We start from the raw sequence: 17917 nt of genomic DNA on the forward strand, positions 1-17917 counted from the left end.
TTGGCTCACAAGATGGGGTTCTTTATTACAAACACACAATGCATGATTGCAACACATATAAAATATCCTAAAGACATGTTTGATGCCTTATCCTTCCTCCTCTGAGTCTAACTTATCATCTTGAAGAAGTGCTCCTGCACCACCTTGTGTGGTGGAGACCTATGTTCTAGGTGTCTTGGCACTTGGGGTCTCTTCCATTTGGGCCTAGTTAATTAGTTATGAGCTTATCTATTCTGTTAGTTGTTTGTGAGTACTCTATTTTTTCTAAGGGTATTAGAGTTTTACTCTTTCGAGATATCATTGGGGATTTTGGTGGTCATATGCAGGGGGTTATTTTGAGGGCTATCTCTATGGTGTCTTTTTGGCTTACCTATGTGAGCTTGGTTTGCTCTTAGTTATAGCTTTTCCTATTGATGTGGTGGGATTTGACAATTGCTTCCTCTTGTCTATTTTGTGTTCTCCCATGGGTGGGTACTATGCCAACCACTCCACTATTATCGGGCCTATCAAGGTGGTCTTGATTGTTGTTGTTGCATAGGATACTATGGTTTTCAAAACTACTCACAATGGACCTATTGAGGGGGTCTAGTGATTTTGTGTTCACAAGGCTATGGTTTTTGGGAGTCTTGCCAAACCAATAATTTTTGGTGACCTTGGTAGTCCCTTCCATTTTGAGAAAATCACCTCTGTCTTGGGAGGTCCTTTAGGAAAACAATTGGAAGAATCCTTTCAAAACTCGCTAGATCTATAGAGGTGATCTGGTGTGGATCTTCTATGGTGGTCCATGTTATGGTGTCTACAATGGTTTTCTTTTGGATGGGATTGGGCTTGCTGCCTTTCTCCCTTTCTATGAACAGTGTTATTTCTAATGGTTCTTCTGGTAAAAGGCTTTGGGATGTCTTTCAAATCATGATGTTTGTTCTTCTCGCCCTTGATTACATTGTTCCAATGCAAGGAATTTTTTTTGGTAGATGGTTCAAGGTTATCCTAAACCCCTCTATTGTTATTAGGTGATTTTTATTACTAGGGAACTCTTTCTTGCTAGTTGATGCTCCAATAAAAAGTATCCTTTTCAAAAATGGTCCGCCTTTTTGGGTTTTTGTATTTTTGGTGATCTTACTGCTGGTGATCTTAAGGAAGTTTTGTATCGCCAATGAACCTATCTTATCTTTTATCTAACCAAAATAAATAAAAGAGATGTGATTGTATGTAATAAATACCTTTCTTATTTTATAAATATAAATAGTATAGATATATTAACTACTAGGTTTTAACATGATTATCCCCTACACTTTTGAAAGCTCATATTCATCTTTTACTTGTTACAACTAGAAATCACATCACTTTTGTGAAGTTAGACAATCTTTGATGGTTAATATTGCAATGTTACTATTCAAAAGCTCTACATACGTCTTTCCTATGCTTATAAATAGCTTTAAACTATTTTTCTTGTTAGAATAGACCTCTTTCCTATGCTCTCCTTCATATCTTACAACTTCAAGCCTATTCATTTATAAGGGCATTTAGGAGTCCATGAATGTAAAATAGTAAGGTAATTCTATATAATATCAAGTGCTATGTATGAGGTAGTCATAGTCATTTTTCACTAGGTAATGACTTCCGCTTCTACAAAATATAATTGGTCTAATAAGCCTTTGGCTTGGGGAACTCATCTTCAACATTGATTTGAATTCCCAAGATTTATCATCCTACCATTTATGACTTAGTAATATTTTATATTCCTTTTTTGTAGTTATACAAACCTTAAACTTTGAACTATACTTTGTTGTGTTTTCAATAGCTTGATTATTTTCATGAAACCCCAATTGGAATAAACCATTAAGATCTCTAGGTTTTAAATAATTATCTCATGTACATGATGTTGTGTGAAGAAATATACTAGTCTATAAGAGTTAAAGAATTTTTTTTACTTCCTTATCAACCCCTTTCCACTGGATCTTCTCACCTACCTGTGTTGAATCTAGGGTTTTAAGAACTTGCATAACAGACACTCTTGGAGGTAAAAACTATAGTCTATTATTCAATTGCTAGGGTTGAAAATGGGATATTTCATTCCTCATGCTTTCTACTTTATTATGTTGGACCCACCAATATAATAAATCATGAGCTCTATAAATTCTAACAACCCTAAAGATTTTCAAGTGTCCACCACATTACATATTGCTTAACTAATATTAAAGTGTGTTGTTCAAATTGTAATAATTGTACATCCAATTAGTTCATCAATTTACATAGGCCAAATATCCTTTTGAAATGTCTAACTATTTACTTTCCATGTTGGTTGAGAATTACCATAAATGCATGCTTGATTTAGATTCACATCCATCTCAAAGAGAGTGCTATTTTTTTTTTTAAATTGCATACTAATGTCAATTCTCATTCAGTTTTGGACAAATTTTGATAAAATGACTTAATGTATTATTACATATTAGCAAATGTTAGACTATTGTTCTAGGTTTGGCTCATGGCCTATTGTTAATCCCAATTCATGTCACTTTTATATACTCTTACATCCATGCATTTCACCTTATTCTGAAACACCTTTTCATATATTTATCATTTACACATCATTTATTAGCGTATATTGCACCCATATCCAAACATTCATTTTGCGCCTTGAAATAGCACTTTTTATCCTTGGTTAATATTGAGTGCCGCCAAATTGACCCTATTTTTTTAATTTTAAAGTTGTAAATTCATATCCTTATGTGAAAACTATCATGAGCTCACTTGGTACATGTTTGCACAACTAAACGTTGTATTTTCTTAATTAAAGATATTTATCTATACTATCAATTAATAAATGAAATATAAAAAAGCTGAAACACAAGAATATTTAAATTTGCAGTTTAATGAGCCTATTACATCATAATCATATACGAAAATTGTACGGTTTTTTGATACCGTGTTTGATTATTTTCTTAAAACTTTGAAGCTAATTTGAATAGAGCTTTACCTAAAAATTATTAAGCCAAAATAATACATGTGATGAAAAAATCCACACCTGCATCCACCCTATACATATATACATATAACCAGTGATAACCTGACTCAAAAAAATAATAACCACCCATTTCTCAAAGGAAATGGAATATATCACGTAGTCTAAGAAGGCAAACAACTCTGAAACAGGGAAAAGAAAAGAAAATAGCAAAGACGAGCGGGCGCCACTCATGAAGCTCCTCCGCAGCATCATCTCCTCCTTGTAGTATGCACAGCTGAACAGTGAAGCACTACATTTTACGGTACTAAAATCTGGAGAACTCCGTTGGAGTTGCGGTTAGAATTATCGTCCCTCGAAAGTCTTGCCGAACTGCCACGAGTTGGGAACCACCTTGCGGGAAATGATGCTCCTCCCATCGCTGGTGGTCACTCTGAAAGACAACGTCTGTCTCATCATGTTCAAATGGCTCTGCCAATTTTGGCCCTAATTCTGCTTCAGACTTTGCCAGCCGGAAATACCAGGGATTGGCGGGTCCTTGGCCTTCACGGAAACAGCCACCACATCTCCGGATCCTCCAACATTGGTGACCAGCACCATTTGGTAATACTGCGACCTCAATATGGTACACCTCATTCCTCCCTTATTCACGCATTCCACCCGCCTGTACCGCACGGGTACAACACCGCCCTTGTATAACGCAATCTGCTCGAACGCAGGCACCGCCAAATCAAAGTGTGAGAGAGGAGGATTGCATAACCCGCCCGCATCGTTGGCCTGGGCAAAGTTGGGCGTGCAGAAGTTGGTGGCGGTGACGGTGACTGTCTTCCCTGGCAGACACCACTGCGGATCCTCCTCCTCCTTGCATTGCAATTCGTAACATCCTCCGCAGCTCAGCCCATCATTGAACAGTGTGGTGCTCAGAGAAGCCGTGTATATGTCATACCCTTGCGCGGGCATGTTGTCGTACCCACACGCACCTCCTGTGCATTCAATACGAACTGGATTTAAAATTTTTTATAACGAAATGCATTGAATTGCAATGAGATTGCACATGCATATAATGTAAATATACCCATAGTTCTAGACTCATCGTAGCCTCCATAGAAATTGGTGTGGTCATCTTGCCACTGCTACTTCACGTGGAAATGACCGTGGCCATCGCGTGCGCAAACTAGGAAAAGTATACACCAAAATGTTAATGCCAGTATTGCCAAAGCGACCGAACGTGCCAATACAGATGCCATTCTTTTTTCTCATCTAGTATGAAGTCCGTCCTAAAATTATCTGGATAATCGGTCTCTCAAAAGTAGTTGTTTGTCCATGCAATGGAGGAAAGGTTCATATATAGTGTATCACATTGAGCTAGGCAATTCTCGATGATCCAACGGCTGTCGCTATACCGCGATGGGAAGATGATCGAAAGTTATTCCCTACGGCTTGGCGATAAAGCACGCAAAAAAAAAGAAGCAAGTTAAAGACCATGCAGGTTGAAGGTGAATCAATGACTGTTGCTATACTGCATGATGGAGATGCACGAATGTTGTCCATCACGGCTTGGCGACCAAGTGGTGGGGCCCGCAAAGTTAGAAACTCGGGTGAGTTAACGAGTGAGCAATTTTGGGATGATCGAATGATTGTCGTGGTACCGCATGATAGAGATGCACGAACATTATCCATCGCGGCTTGGCAACCAAGCGGTGGGGCCCGACAAGTTAGCAGCTCAGGCCAATTAATGAGTGAGCAAGTCCGCGATGATCGGGAGATTGTCGCTATACCGCTATGGTGAGATGCTCCATTTCGAGCAGTTAGTGAGGTCATGCTAAGGTGGAAGGATAGGGACCCTAGAGCCAATCAACATGTGCCATGTGGTGAAGCGCATAAAGAGATCAAGGAAGATCGAACAATCGGGATAGTTGTTTGGTTGTCTTGCCAATGACCCGATGGAATTGCCATCGGTGATCGGGATATTATCGGAGATCGGGAGGACTAGTTGTTTTCTACACCGATACCCGATGAGGTCACCTTCGGCGATCGGGTTGACAAGATGGAGCTGATCTGTTTGGAGCCACATTAGTGGAGTCACTGGTTCATCGGGAGATCGAAGCAATGTTTTTGTGGTCTTTTCGATTGCTGATTGAGTAGAGACTGACTATGGGTGTGCGCTTGAACTGCAATCCAAACGATAAACACTTGGACACTAAAGATGGTCTTGTCGATGAATATGAATACGAACCGACCCGACTTCTTGGTACATGTGGGATATTGTGTTTCTCATGAATGCAGACCGACGCATACGGTTAGACTTCAAACAGTTGGTGTAGTTGCTCTAATGAACTATCGACAATATGATATATGTAACCATTAGATAACTATGGTGTAGTAACTGATAGCGTGAGTCGATTGTAGTGTCCATTTCATGAGAATCTGAGAACGAATAGCTATAGTTGCAGACTGAAACTATTGTAAATTCATTTACTGGAAATAAAGTGTTTCAACTATTGGTGGTGGGTTTTTTCCCGAAAGGGTTTTCCCACGTAATTCTTGGTGTTATGTCTTTGTGTTGATTCTATGTGTTTTGTCTATGTTATTCTTAACGTTCTATAAAATTTTAAAGTGCATTCTTGCATGATCTTCCATGCTAATTAACATTAGGAAGGCATTTTCACACTATGCTTTCCTTATAAGTGGTATCAAAGCTTGGCCCTATTGGTATTCTAAACTCTTATGAGAATGGTTTATGAGAATGGTTGTGTTTTCATTGATGGCAAACTGATTGATAAACTAATAGGCAATCGACTGGTATTCACCAGCATTAAGATTTCTACATACACGGACAAGCACCGGCATTCAAATTACATTGGTAATAGTATATCGGCACTCAAGCTGACATGTAAATATCTTTTATTGTAATATAATTATCTTTTTGTAAGCCGATCTGGTATATTGTTAATGACTCATATATGTATGAAGTCTTGTAGGTCATTTTGAAGGGTGATGTATGTGATGAAAGAGGAAAGATATGATGCAAAATTGATGGAAGAATTTTGTATAAGGACAACAAGGTTTTGGTTATAGAACGAGTTTAAACCGGTACTGAACTTGGCATAGTTGATGTTGATTTGAGCATACATTGTATTGGATTTAATCATCCATTTTGTAAGTCGGTGAGACTTATATTTTGTAGTTGAGCAATGAGCTCTAGGTTGTTGGCCTTCCTACAAGTGCAAGGCCCTCATGTAAGTAATATTTATTCATTGGCCAGTGAGTGAATATTATGGGTCACAAATCCCACCAAGGTTTTTCCCACACCAAGTTTCCTCATTAAATATCTTGTGTTATGGTCTGTTCTCTATGTTGTCTTTGTTATTCTTATTTGCTGCATTAATTCTTATTTACCAATACACTGTTTTGGGATGCAAAGTTTTAAATAAGTATAAATATTATGTTAACCGGTTAGACATTGATTCACCCCCACCCCCCCCCCTCTTAGTGTCTTTTGGACTGTCATTGATTTTAACAATTGGTATCAGAGCTTGGTCCTCTATTTGAATAGGCCTAACAGCTTGAGGAAGATTCTGACACTAGTACAGATGGAGAACTTAAGAAATTAGTTGGAAGGAGATCTTGAAGATTATGATGTGAAGAAATTGAAGAATATCAAACTTGAAGATGATCTGAGGATTGGACATGAATTCATTAAAGGACTTCAAGAGAACTTTGCTATAGCACAAAATAAAAGAAAAGAACTTCATGAGAAGATGCAGAAAGATGATGATGAAAAAGAAACTCTTAGAGAACTTGCAAACAAGTTGAGACAAGAAAACAATAATATGAAGAATGAAATGCAAGATATGACCATGAGGCTATGTAAAGATATTGAAGACAGGAAGAAGAATGAAAAAGACTTGACTAGAAAACTTAATGATGCTAGAAATGAAAATCTAAGACTTAGTCATAAAAATGATATGCTAAAGACAAATATAATTCACATGCAACATGATAAAACTAAGCTTATGAAACAAATGGGAATTCTGGAAAATGAGTTGGCTACTACAAATAAACACAAAGACAAATTCAAGAAAAGTTCAGAGGAACTTGATGACGTGTTCAAGAGTTAGAAGCCTAAGGGAGATACTATTGGACTTGGATTTGAGATTGGAGAAAGTTTTGCTACTGCAAATAATCATGATCACAGTAAACCGGTAAGACAGCCTAATGCTTATAAGTTTAATGGGAAATGCTTTAATTGTAACAAGTATAGTGTAGACTCAGAAATAATCATAATATTAATGTACCCACCGGTCAATATTCCAAATGCAACAAAATTGGTCATAATTCAGAAAATTGCAGAATGAATGTGAAATGCTATGTTTGTGGAAGATTTGGGCACTTATCTAATCAATGTAGAACACAAACTAGCATAGGATATGGAAAGCCTATTCAAAGGAATAATGTAACTTGTTATGCTTGTAAAAAGATTGGAGATATTGCAAAATTTTGTAGAAGCGAGACTTCACTAACAAACAATAAAGGATCTAGTTTGAAAGGAAAAGAAAAGGTAGATGAAGTAAAGCAAGAATTTTCAAAACAATGGATTAAGAAGAGAGATCAAAAAGGTGATGAAACTATCTCTGCACTGGTAGAACAGAGTAATTCTCCACTGGTAGGAGGTTGTTCATCCAACTGAGAAGTAACCCTTTGGGCGTATTGCAGCAAGTTGAAAAACATGCAGATTACCCTCGATTAATGGTGAGAAGATAGATTTCTTCTTTACTGGTAGATGTGTTAAGTTTTCACTTAACCAATGAGCATTTAATGCAGTTGATGGAAGATATGTCATTATAAATCATTGTATTTCCCTTATTTTTGACTCACCAAACATTCAAATTATCAGATAGCACGAAAACAGAGTGAAGGCATTCAAGGCAAAGGTGCGAAGTGATTTCTTCAGATATTCAGGTAGTAAAAGGTATTTTTCAATGGCCTCTTCTTATGTTCCTGAGTTTATTGCAAACCCTACCATTGTCGAGAACATTAAGAGACCTAGGCCCATATTTAAGATAATTCCCCAAATTGCTAGACAAGATGACTCTGTCGGGGCATTTTTGAAAATTCTTAAAGGTGTAGCATTTGTTGAAGACCCTAGGATTTACATAAATTGCAATATAGATGATCTAGGATCTGAGGATTTGAAGAAAATGTATGATGAGGTTATAACTGATGAGAAAGGAGTTATTAAACCAGATCACAAGATTGTGGAAACCTTAGGTTTTGTTGATATTTTGAACTTCCCTGTATTCCCTAAGGAGGTCGTTAGACCTGTGTTAAGTAGAGTTCATGGAGAGTTCATATGGTAGGAATAAGTTTGCAAAATTACCAAAGAAGCAATTAGGGCAGTTATAGGTTTACTCTCATCTGGTAGAAGACCTGATAAGACAAAGAAGATTCCCAACAAAATGGTGGCAAGCCTAGCCGGAGAAACATGTGACAATAGATCTCTTAGAGTAAATTATATTAAGGATGCAAATGTGAGATTTGTAAGTATGGTGCTAGGATACAAGACCACTCATGCAAATAGTCTAAATTTTGTTTCTAGTCTATGTATACACAGTGCTTATGAGATGGTAAACAACAATGCAATGATTGATGTTTGTGAATGGTTGAAAGATGAGCTTATTGATAACTTGAAAAAGATTAAAGGAGACAAGAAAGGCACATTCTATTTTGGAAATTTGTTGGTATGTTTGATGTTGTACTTTGTTAAGGAAATACTTGGTATTGGTCACAGAGACTTTGCATATGACATCCTGGTAGGTAAGAAAATTCTGGAAGCTTTCACCAGCATGGGATCAGACTGTGAGAATAACATTTCTGAGTATTTCAAGACTTTCAAAGCTAAGATGAGATCTAGAGAAAGGTTACCACAGAGTATAGTAGATAAATATGACAAAGAAATTTATTTTGTTATCAAAAGAGATGAGACATGGATGGAGGCAGTACTCCCTAGGACTATTTGGGTCACCAAGATGGGATATGAAGTAGATCTTACTATTCTGAAGACATGCTAAAGCTTTACTAGATGCACCAAGAGAATCATCAAAAAAATTCTTTGGTAGTGCTGAGACCATTGAGAGTGATGTAAATCTGTTGAAGAAAAGAAAGAAGAGAGAAAAATGCATAAGAGATGCTCCTAAGAAGGTAAGTGAGTTAAAAGAAAATGTCATGAACTTAAGCAGTATAAAAACTAGTGAGCTTGAAGGATTACAATCGGAAACACATGTGTCACTGGTTAGGACATCTTCTAGAACTGACAGTGATAAGGTAGCAAAATTTAAAAGAGTTGAAAGGAGGAAGAGAAAACCTTCACCGGTCCATGAAGCTGATCCTCCATTCATAAGTACAGAAGGCATGACTAATGATACAAATCCTGAATCAGAGATACTATTACAATGAATGTAGATGCACAAAATGTAAATATAGTGATGGATACTAAGACTGTATAGGTACAAGCAGATAAAGTATAGGAAATTCATAAGGAAAGCAATGAAATTGAGCCACCAATAAAAACTGTTGATACTCAGGAAACTGAGCAACCGGTACACACAGAGAAACGAACACCTAGAAAGTACAGGAAAGTTCATGTTGAGACCACTCAACCGACAGTTACACATACTAAGAAACCATCTACAATAGAAAATTCAAACTCAAGCAGATCCACCAGAAGGAAATCAAAAGGATATAATAAAGGTAATTGGTCTGACATCTATGGCACCAGGCACATCTACAAGTGAATTTAGACTGACCAATATTACTGAAGTTTTATTGGATTCTATTAGAAGGATAACATAGTGTAATGCATTGGCATATTTAAGGCAATTGACAACACTCTAGCTATTTTGAAAATGATTACACCTAACTGTCTGGTAGGCCATGTCAAAGATTCTTTAGGTAAATTGAACACATTGTCCAAATATATTGTTGATAATCTTACAACAATAGAAAAGGTCAATGACCATGTTGGAGCAGCAAATTACATTCTAGGAATGAAGAAAAGGGATAGATCTAAGAGGAAACTTTGGCTCAGCCAGAGAAAGTATATAACCAATGTTCTTGAGAGGTTTCATATGTTTGACCATAAATTACAAGTTGTTCCCATCTTGCAGGGAACCAAGCTGTATGTGCTTGACAACCCGAAATCTCCAAAAGAGATAGAAGACACGAAAGGTGTACCTTATTCAAGTTCTATTGGAAGTTTAATGTATGCTATGGTTTGTACAAGACCAAACATTGCCCAACTAGTGGGAGTACTTAGCAGGTTTATGTCAAATCCAGGAAGGCCGCATTGGGATGTTGTAAAGAGGGTGTTTAGATATCTAAAGGGAACTTCAGATTTTGCTTTGTGCTATCATGGTCATTTTGATGATTCAAAGAAAACTCTCAGTGTATGTGGTATTGTGTATTTTGATTGGGCAGGAGACATAGACAACAGAAGACCCACAAGTGGATATATTTTTGTCATGAATGGTGGAGCAATTAGTTGGATGAGCAAGCAGAAATTTGTAGTCTCTTTGTCCACTACAGAGGCAGAATACATGGTGGCCACACATGTTTGTAAAGAAGCTATCTAGCTCAGGCTTTTGAGTTCAGATATCAATTTTGATGCAGGGCAGGTTGAAATTTGGAGTGACAGTCAAAGTGTCATATGTTTGGTGAAGAATCCTACTTTCCATGCTAGATCGAAGCATATTGATGTTCAGTATCACTTTGTTCATGACATGGTGGAAGATGGAAAAGTTTATCTTAACAAGCTAGACACTCTGGAAAATGTTGCAAATGCCTTAACGAAACCTATGAGCAGTTCAGGTGATGTTCTAATTCTATGTGTCTTGATACCCATGATTCTCAGTAACATCTGAAATGGTAATCAGTCCAGTGAATTCCTCGTCAAGTGGGAGTTTGTTGGAAATATGTGCCTCGAATTAACTTGACTTGTGTTTAGACTGATTGGAGTAACCTATCTTGATGGAACAACTATTGGTGTGACTTTTTCCGATGGGCCAATGGAATCTTCTTCCTGTGATCGGTTAATAGGTGATCAAGTTCAAGATGATCCAACAGTTATCGCTATACTACGATGAGAACATGATTGAAAGTTATTCCCTGTGGCTTGGTGACAAAGCACATGAGAAAAAAGAAGCAAGTTAAAGACCATGCAGGTTGAAGGTGAATCAACAACTGTTGCTATACCACATGATGGAGATGCATGAATGTTATCCATCGCGGCTTGGCGACCAAGTGGTGGGGCCCAACAAGTTAACAGCTCAAGCGAGTTAACGAGTGAGCAAGTCTAGGATAATCAATCAATTATCGCTATACCGCATAATGGAGATGCATGAACATTATCCATCCTGGCTTGGCGACCAAGTGGTGGGGCCCAACAAGTTAGCAGCTTAGGCAAGTTAACGAATGAGAAAATATGGGATGATCATATGATTGTCGCTATACCGCTATGGCAAGATGCACGAAGGTTATCCTCTGCAACTTGGCGACCAAGGTAGGGCCTGACAAGAGAGCTTCATTCCAGGCAGTTAGTGAGGTTGTGCTAAGGTGGCAGGATAGGGACCCTGGAGCCAATCAGGGGGTGCCATGTGGTGGAGCGCAAAAAGAGATCAAGAAAGATCAGACGATCATGATAGCTATTTTGTTGTCTTGCTAATGACCCAATGGAATTGCCTTTGGTGATCGGGGTATTATCGGAGAAAGCGAGAATTGGTTGTTTGCTACACCGATACCCAATGAAGTTGCCTTCGGCGATCGGGTTGATATCGGTGATCGGGTTGATAAGATGGAGCCAATCTGTTTGGAGCCGCAATAGTGGAGTCGCTAGTTCATTGGGAGATTAGAGCAATGCTTTTGTGGTCTTTCCGATGTCCAATGGAGTAGAGACCGACTACGGGTGTGCTCTCCAACTGGAGTCCAAAAGATAAACACTTAGACACTAAAGATGGTCTTGTAGGTGTATATGAATACGAACCAACCCGACTTCTTGGTGCACGTGGGATATTGTGTTTCTCATGAAGGCAGACTAACACAGACAGTTAGACTTCAAACCATTGGTGCATTTGCTCAGATGAATTGTTGACAATCTGATATATGTAGCCATTGGATAACTATGGTGTAATAATTGATAGCGTGAGTCGATTTTAGTGTCCATTTCATGAGAATATGAGAATGAATACCTGTAGTTGTAGACTAAAACTTTATTATAAATTCATTTATTGGAAATAAAGTGTTTCAACTGTTGGTGGTGGGTTTTCTCCCGAAAGGGTTTTACCACGTAATTCTTGGTGTTATGTCTCTGTGTTGATTCTATGTGTTTTATTTTTGTTATCCTTAACATTCTGTAAAATATTAAACTGCATTCTTGCATGATCTTCCATGTTAATTGACATTAGGAAGGCATTTCCGCACTGTGCTTTCCTTATAGTATACTCATAATGGTTATTATTTAAAAGAATATTAATCTAAATAATCCAACTTAAAAATTGCAAATTTTGGGATCAATCAAAAGGCATCAAGATTGATTGACGATAGAAAGTTTTGGTTTTAGGAAATAAACAAATGTGTGGAGATGATTATAAATATAAGCTAATAAATTACATGTAAATGATGAATATAAGGGAGTGTGTGTAAATATGGATGGGCTCAAGGAACTCAAAATCAATCAGGAATAGAAAGTGCTACTTTTAAGTCAATAAATAAATGTATAGAATGGTTGCAAATACAAGCTCATCAATGGTGTCCAAATAAGAAAGAAATGGAAATGTGTGTGTAAATATGGATGGGCTCAAGGTACTCTAGAACAAATGTGTGGAGAGGGTGTAAATGTAGTTAAATAAATGATATACAAATGATGAATATATGGAATGTGTGTCTAAATATAGACAAGATAACATTGAATGAAAGTAAATAATTTTAAATGAATGCTAAATGGGCAAGAGTAGGCATTGTGTAATGAGCCAAACCTTTGTAACACTATGTCAATTATTGACATGTAATTGTATTAACACATTTCCTTGAAATGGGCCCAAACCTCAATGAGAATTGGCATGGGTATGCAATTTTTTCTATTCCAATTTGCCCTCATTTTGAGATGCATGTGAGAGTAAAATGCAAATGTATTTCAAATTATGTGAAAAATTTCAATAAACATGAAACAAAAATGTTCAAATATTTCAAAAGGTTATTTCATCAATTCAAATTAATGGGTTGAGTGAGTGGAACATCATCAACAACAAAATAAAATTTTTAAGTAACAATCAAAATGCTAAAAAATAGACTTATGTAACAATACAATAAAATCAAATGACGTAACATAAAATTATAAATAATATAATAATAGAAGTTGTAGTTAATTAAATAAATTTTATAAAATAATAATTCATTTTAAAATGTAATCAATTATATTTTAGAAAAAAAAAGTAGTTATTATTCTATACAATCTAATTTCAAGAAAAAAATAATGATAAGAAATTCTTTTTTAATAATTAAAAGAGAAGTGATTGTATGTAACACATATTTTTATTTTTTTAATAAATATAAATAATATAGATATCTTTACTACTAGATTTTAGGATGACTATCACTTACGCTTTTAAAAACCATATTAATTTTTTCCTTCTAATAAAAAAAATTGCAGCACTTTTGTGGAATTAAAAAATCCTTAATGGTTACTATTGCAATGTACTAATTTTCTTGTTAGAATTGACTTTGAATGACTTATAAAACTCTTGAAGGTAAAGCTAATATTCTAAACACTCCTACTTTGATAGAATAAACTCCATGGTCTACATGGTCATATTCTAAACAAATGTGTTGAGAAGAAACCTTAGATCTTTCAAGGATTCTCCATATCTTACAACTTCAAACCTATTCATTTTTTTTGGGTGGTGGTGGTGATGCCATCAGAACATTTAGGAGTCCACAAATGTGAACTAATGATGTAAATCTTTATAATATCGAAGTGCTAGCTATGATGCAACCATACTCATTCTTCATTGGGTAATGACTTCCACTTCTAGATCATATAAGTGATCTAAGTGGGCTTTAGCTTCAGTGGTATTTTGAATTCCATAGATTTACTATCCTACCAATTATGAATATTACATTAGCAGATAGATTTAGTTTAGATTAATAAAGTTTAGTAGTTATGGTTTAGTTTTGGAACTATTAGTGTCTGGAATCAATAATCATCAAGTTCTCATGTGGTATCAGAGCCATGAACTTTGGCGATTTATAGTGCAGCAAAGTGAAAGTTGATGGTGTCTAATCAAAGTCACACAATTTCTTGTGGCTGGGTGACGATGTTGTGGCTGTGGGACCATGTTGTGTCTGAATGATGAAGACTAGCATTTTGCTTGTTCAGTGACTCTACTTGAGGTGATTCTACTGACTGTTGTTGAATTTTGTTATCGCCAATGTTTTTGAGAAGACAAAGTTCTACATATTGATCGGTAAGTTCAAGGTTGGTAGTAAAATATGCAAATTCCTTCTAGTGGCGAGTTAAATATTTTTGGTATTGAAATCTGTGGTTTTGGTGCCAAAATTTATTGTGTGAGTGTGCGATGGAATGAGAATTAGTTGGAAATTTGCACGTATAATCTGTTGTTAGAAGGTAATTCCAAAGGGAGGTAATAATATCTTCTAAGTGTGGAAAATGGTGTGTGGAATATCCAATGTCCAAATCATTATAGGAGTATGAAAAGCATACGATATTACAAATTCATTGATAAAATTCAAGTTGTATTTGAATTTGTTGAGAATTGTGAAGCACATTTCTAAAGGTATGTAAAAGTTTCTTTAGTATAAGAATATTGATGTATGTGATATTTTATGCGTTCATTAAGGAGGTATAAGTAGTTATAAAGTTTTCCATGGAAAAGTTAGTTTATATATACATGGTAAATTAAGATATAATTACTTTTAGATGAAAAAAGATCTATGGGACATTGTGAGTGGAATTATAAAAAAAATCACAAGATTCAAATGGAGCAACAAAATGGATGGATAGAGATCATCGGGCCACAATATTGATTTCTCTTGGTTTATCCAATGCACATTTGAATGGAATTGATCTAGAAAAGATGTCAAGGAAATATGAAATGGGCTTAATTCTTTATTTGGTTCACAAGCTTGAAGTGCTAAAATGTCCAGAAAGCAAGAGCTTTTTGAATTGAAGATGAAAGAGGTAGACAATATTGTTCAACATATTAGTACATTTTTTTTCCTCCTTAATCAACTTTCAAGTGTGAACTCTAAGGTTGATCATGTGATTTAATGTTAAGGCAATCTTACTAAGTATGCCTTAAGTTTTGATTATATTTTTTTTTCTTTGAATAAAATGAATCCTAGTTTGGAAATTGTGATTTTTTCTTTGATTGATGAAGGAAGCAATGTTAATAAGGGTAATTTAATTATTGAGGAAAGTTATTTTCTTACTAAGAAGATTATTGTCAGAAAATTGAACATGTGCAATGAATTGCATTCAACGGTCTGAAGGTCTCATCAACGTGAAGTTGAAGAAAAAAAAATCTCTCAACGTGATTGAAGGAGAAATGCACTATTGTGGTTTTGCAATGCATAGGGAAGACTCATCTCACCATAAATTTGATGAAAGATAAGTGCTTTAAAGATTAGAGAAGATACTACTGGAGGCAGGAGTTCTTTTATCATTTTGAGCTAGCTTCCCACTCAATGGTGATTTATTGCATGGGAATCTCCTTTAACATTTGTGTTTTCAAAAAAAAGAGGGGGTTGTTGGTAAATTACGTTAGCATATAGGTTTAACTTTATCTTAGATCAATAATTTAAATTGCATTTATGATTTAGTTTTATAATTGTTGATCAATTTCCAACTATTTTGCCTATTTAAAGACACCCACTTTGAATCAATATCAATCAAGTTTTGTTTCTACTTATCTTGCTCTTTCATATGGTATCAGACCTTGTCTTGGATGAGAGAATAGAAAGTGGTTTTAAAATATTTGTCTTCAAAAGATAAATTGTATGGCATGACAATTAATCCATGATGGATAAAAGTGTCTATGCATTCAAAACATGACATGGATACATGGCATTGGAACCGTGTTCTATGAAGGCATTAGAAGAGTAAATGATACTCATGTGGCAAAGGTTTGTTGAGCTTCTTGATCCTAAACACTTACCACAAGTAAATAATTGACTGATGTGTGAAGAAGACTAATTAGATGGACACAAGAAGGTAATGAGATAAATTTCCTATAGAGTGAGCCATTTTTCTCAATCAATTTTTAGTGGTGTAAGGCATGCATAGAAGTTATAAAATATGTGCAAAGGTGTTGAAATACGTTGAAAGTATTTAACTTACCGTCTAAAATAACACACATAGTATCATAATAACATTGTGACTAATTAATCCTACAACATGATATATTATTTCAGCAAGATGACTTCCTTCCAAGTGTATCTAGTTTATGTATAAATCATTTAAGGATACGAAAAAAATTAACTGATGCCTAAAATGTGTTAGGATTCCCTTTTGTCAAGGCTCGGACTTATTATTATTTAGAATTTTAATGCATGTCAATAAGTCAAAATTAAGTTGAATGGTAAAAATAAAACATTTACTAGTGCCCAAAAAATTAGGATACCGACCAAAATGTAATAACTAATAAACTGAATAAAATATTACCTAGGGCTAACTTTAGAAAAATATTATGAATAGACAGGAAGAGCTCATTAATAAATTTCCAAAAATTATTCATTTGCAAGAAAACAAATATTTTTGGTGAAATAAATGAGTTAAGAAGTCAAAATGAGTGATTTGGACTTCAAATAAAAAATATAGATACAAATTTAGAAAAACTACCCACAACACTATGAAATGCTTAAAAGCATATTTTTGACACCTATTAAAACTAAAAGATATTAAATGTTGATGATAAGTTGAGTCTCCCAAAATAAAACTTCCTCCTTATATTTGAAATATAGGTCGAAAACACAATTCTTCACTTGAAAACATTGTTCATAGTCATAAACATTTTTTACACTAGAGACACTATTCACATTAAAGAAATAGTGTTCATGTCAAAAATACTATTCACATTGGAAATACCATTCACCATCAAAAAAAATTATTCATGTGATTGTACAACATCAAAAATAACTGCCCCACAAGCTCTTAAGTCTAGATCTAACACTCTTTGTATGGATCTAAGAGTTTTGTCCATTTTTTAAACAATGACTCATTTTTATAATAGGGTGTGTCATATGAAACCTTCAAGTAAAACCCTTAAATAAAAAGAAAAACCTTGTATATTTTCAGCTTAGATACCATTTCAATAATAGAGAGTTTTGCAAAATCCATATTATCATATGTAGTTATAATTCTTCTATTAAATAATTCTTTTTATAAAATAATATAATAGAGAAAACATGTCAAAAAAATGAAGAGGTTCATTCAGTCATTCAATTCACAAATAAAAGTACTAGAAGATATACAATTATATTTTCTAAGAAAAAACAAAGCAGAAAGAAATTTTATGATGCATGCCACAACATTGACAAAATAATAATAGAAAATAAATTCATAATTAAGAGTGCCTAATAAATTATGATAATATGTGAATATAAACTCAAACCAATGATAATTCTTTACAAAAATTGTTCATGAACTTACGTGAGCCTTTAGATCATCTATCACTACATTGATGACAAAGTTATTGCATTTCGCATAAAGATAAATAAATACACCTAAGAAGATTACCTTGCAAAGAAATAAGGCACACCTTTTGTTGAGCTATCAACTTCAACCAATTGTACACTAGTAGATTAAAAACATACGAAAATTTTTCCCATAGGAGTACATTGTTCACATAATGAAACTCTATTATATTAGATTAGATGGTAAATGTG

General features: G+C 35.1%; 1 pseudogene; it reads right to left on the minus strand.

The window, feature by feature from the left end:
• Positions 1-3307: 3307 nt before the first annotated feature.
• LOC131057383 (expansin-A2-like) lies at positions 3308-4041 on the minus strand (annotated as a pseudogene).
• Between the last annotated feature and the right edge of the window lie 13876 nt (positions 4042-17917).

The sequence above is a fragment of the Cryptomeria japonica genome, chromosome 7 (assembly GCF_030272615.1).
Source record: "Cryptomeria japonica chromosome 7, Sugi_1.0, whole genome shotgun sequence".
Taxonomy (NCBI): domain Eukaryota; kingdom Viridiplantae; phylum Streptophyta; class Pinopsida; order Cupressales; family Cupressaceae; genus Cryptomeria; species Cryptomeria japonica.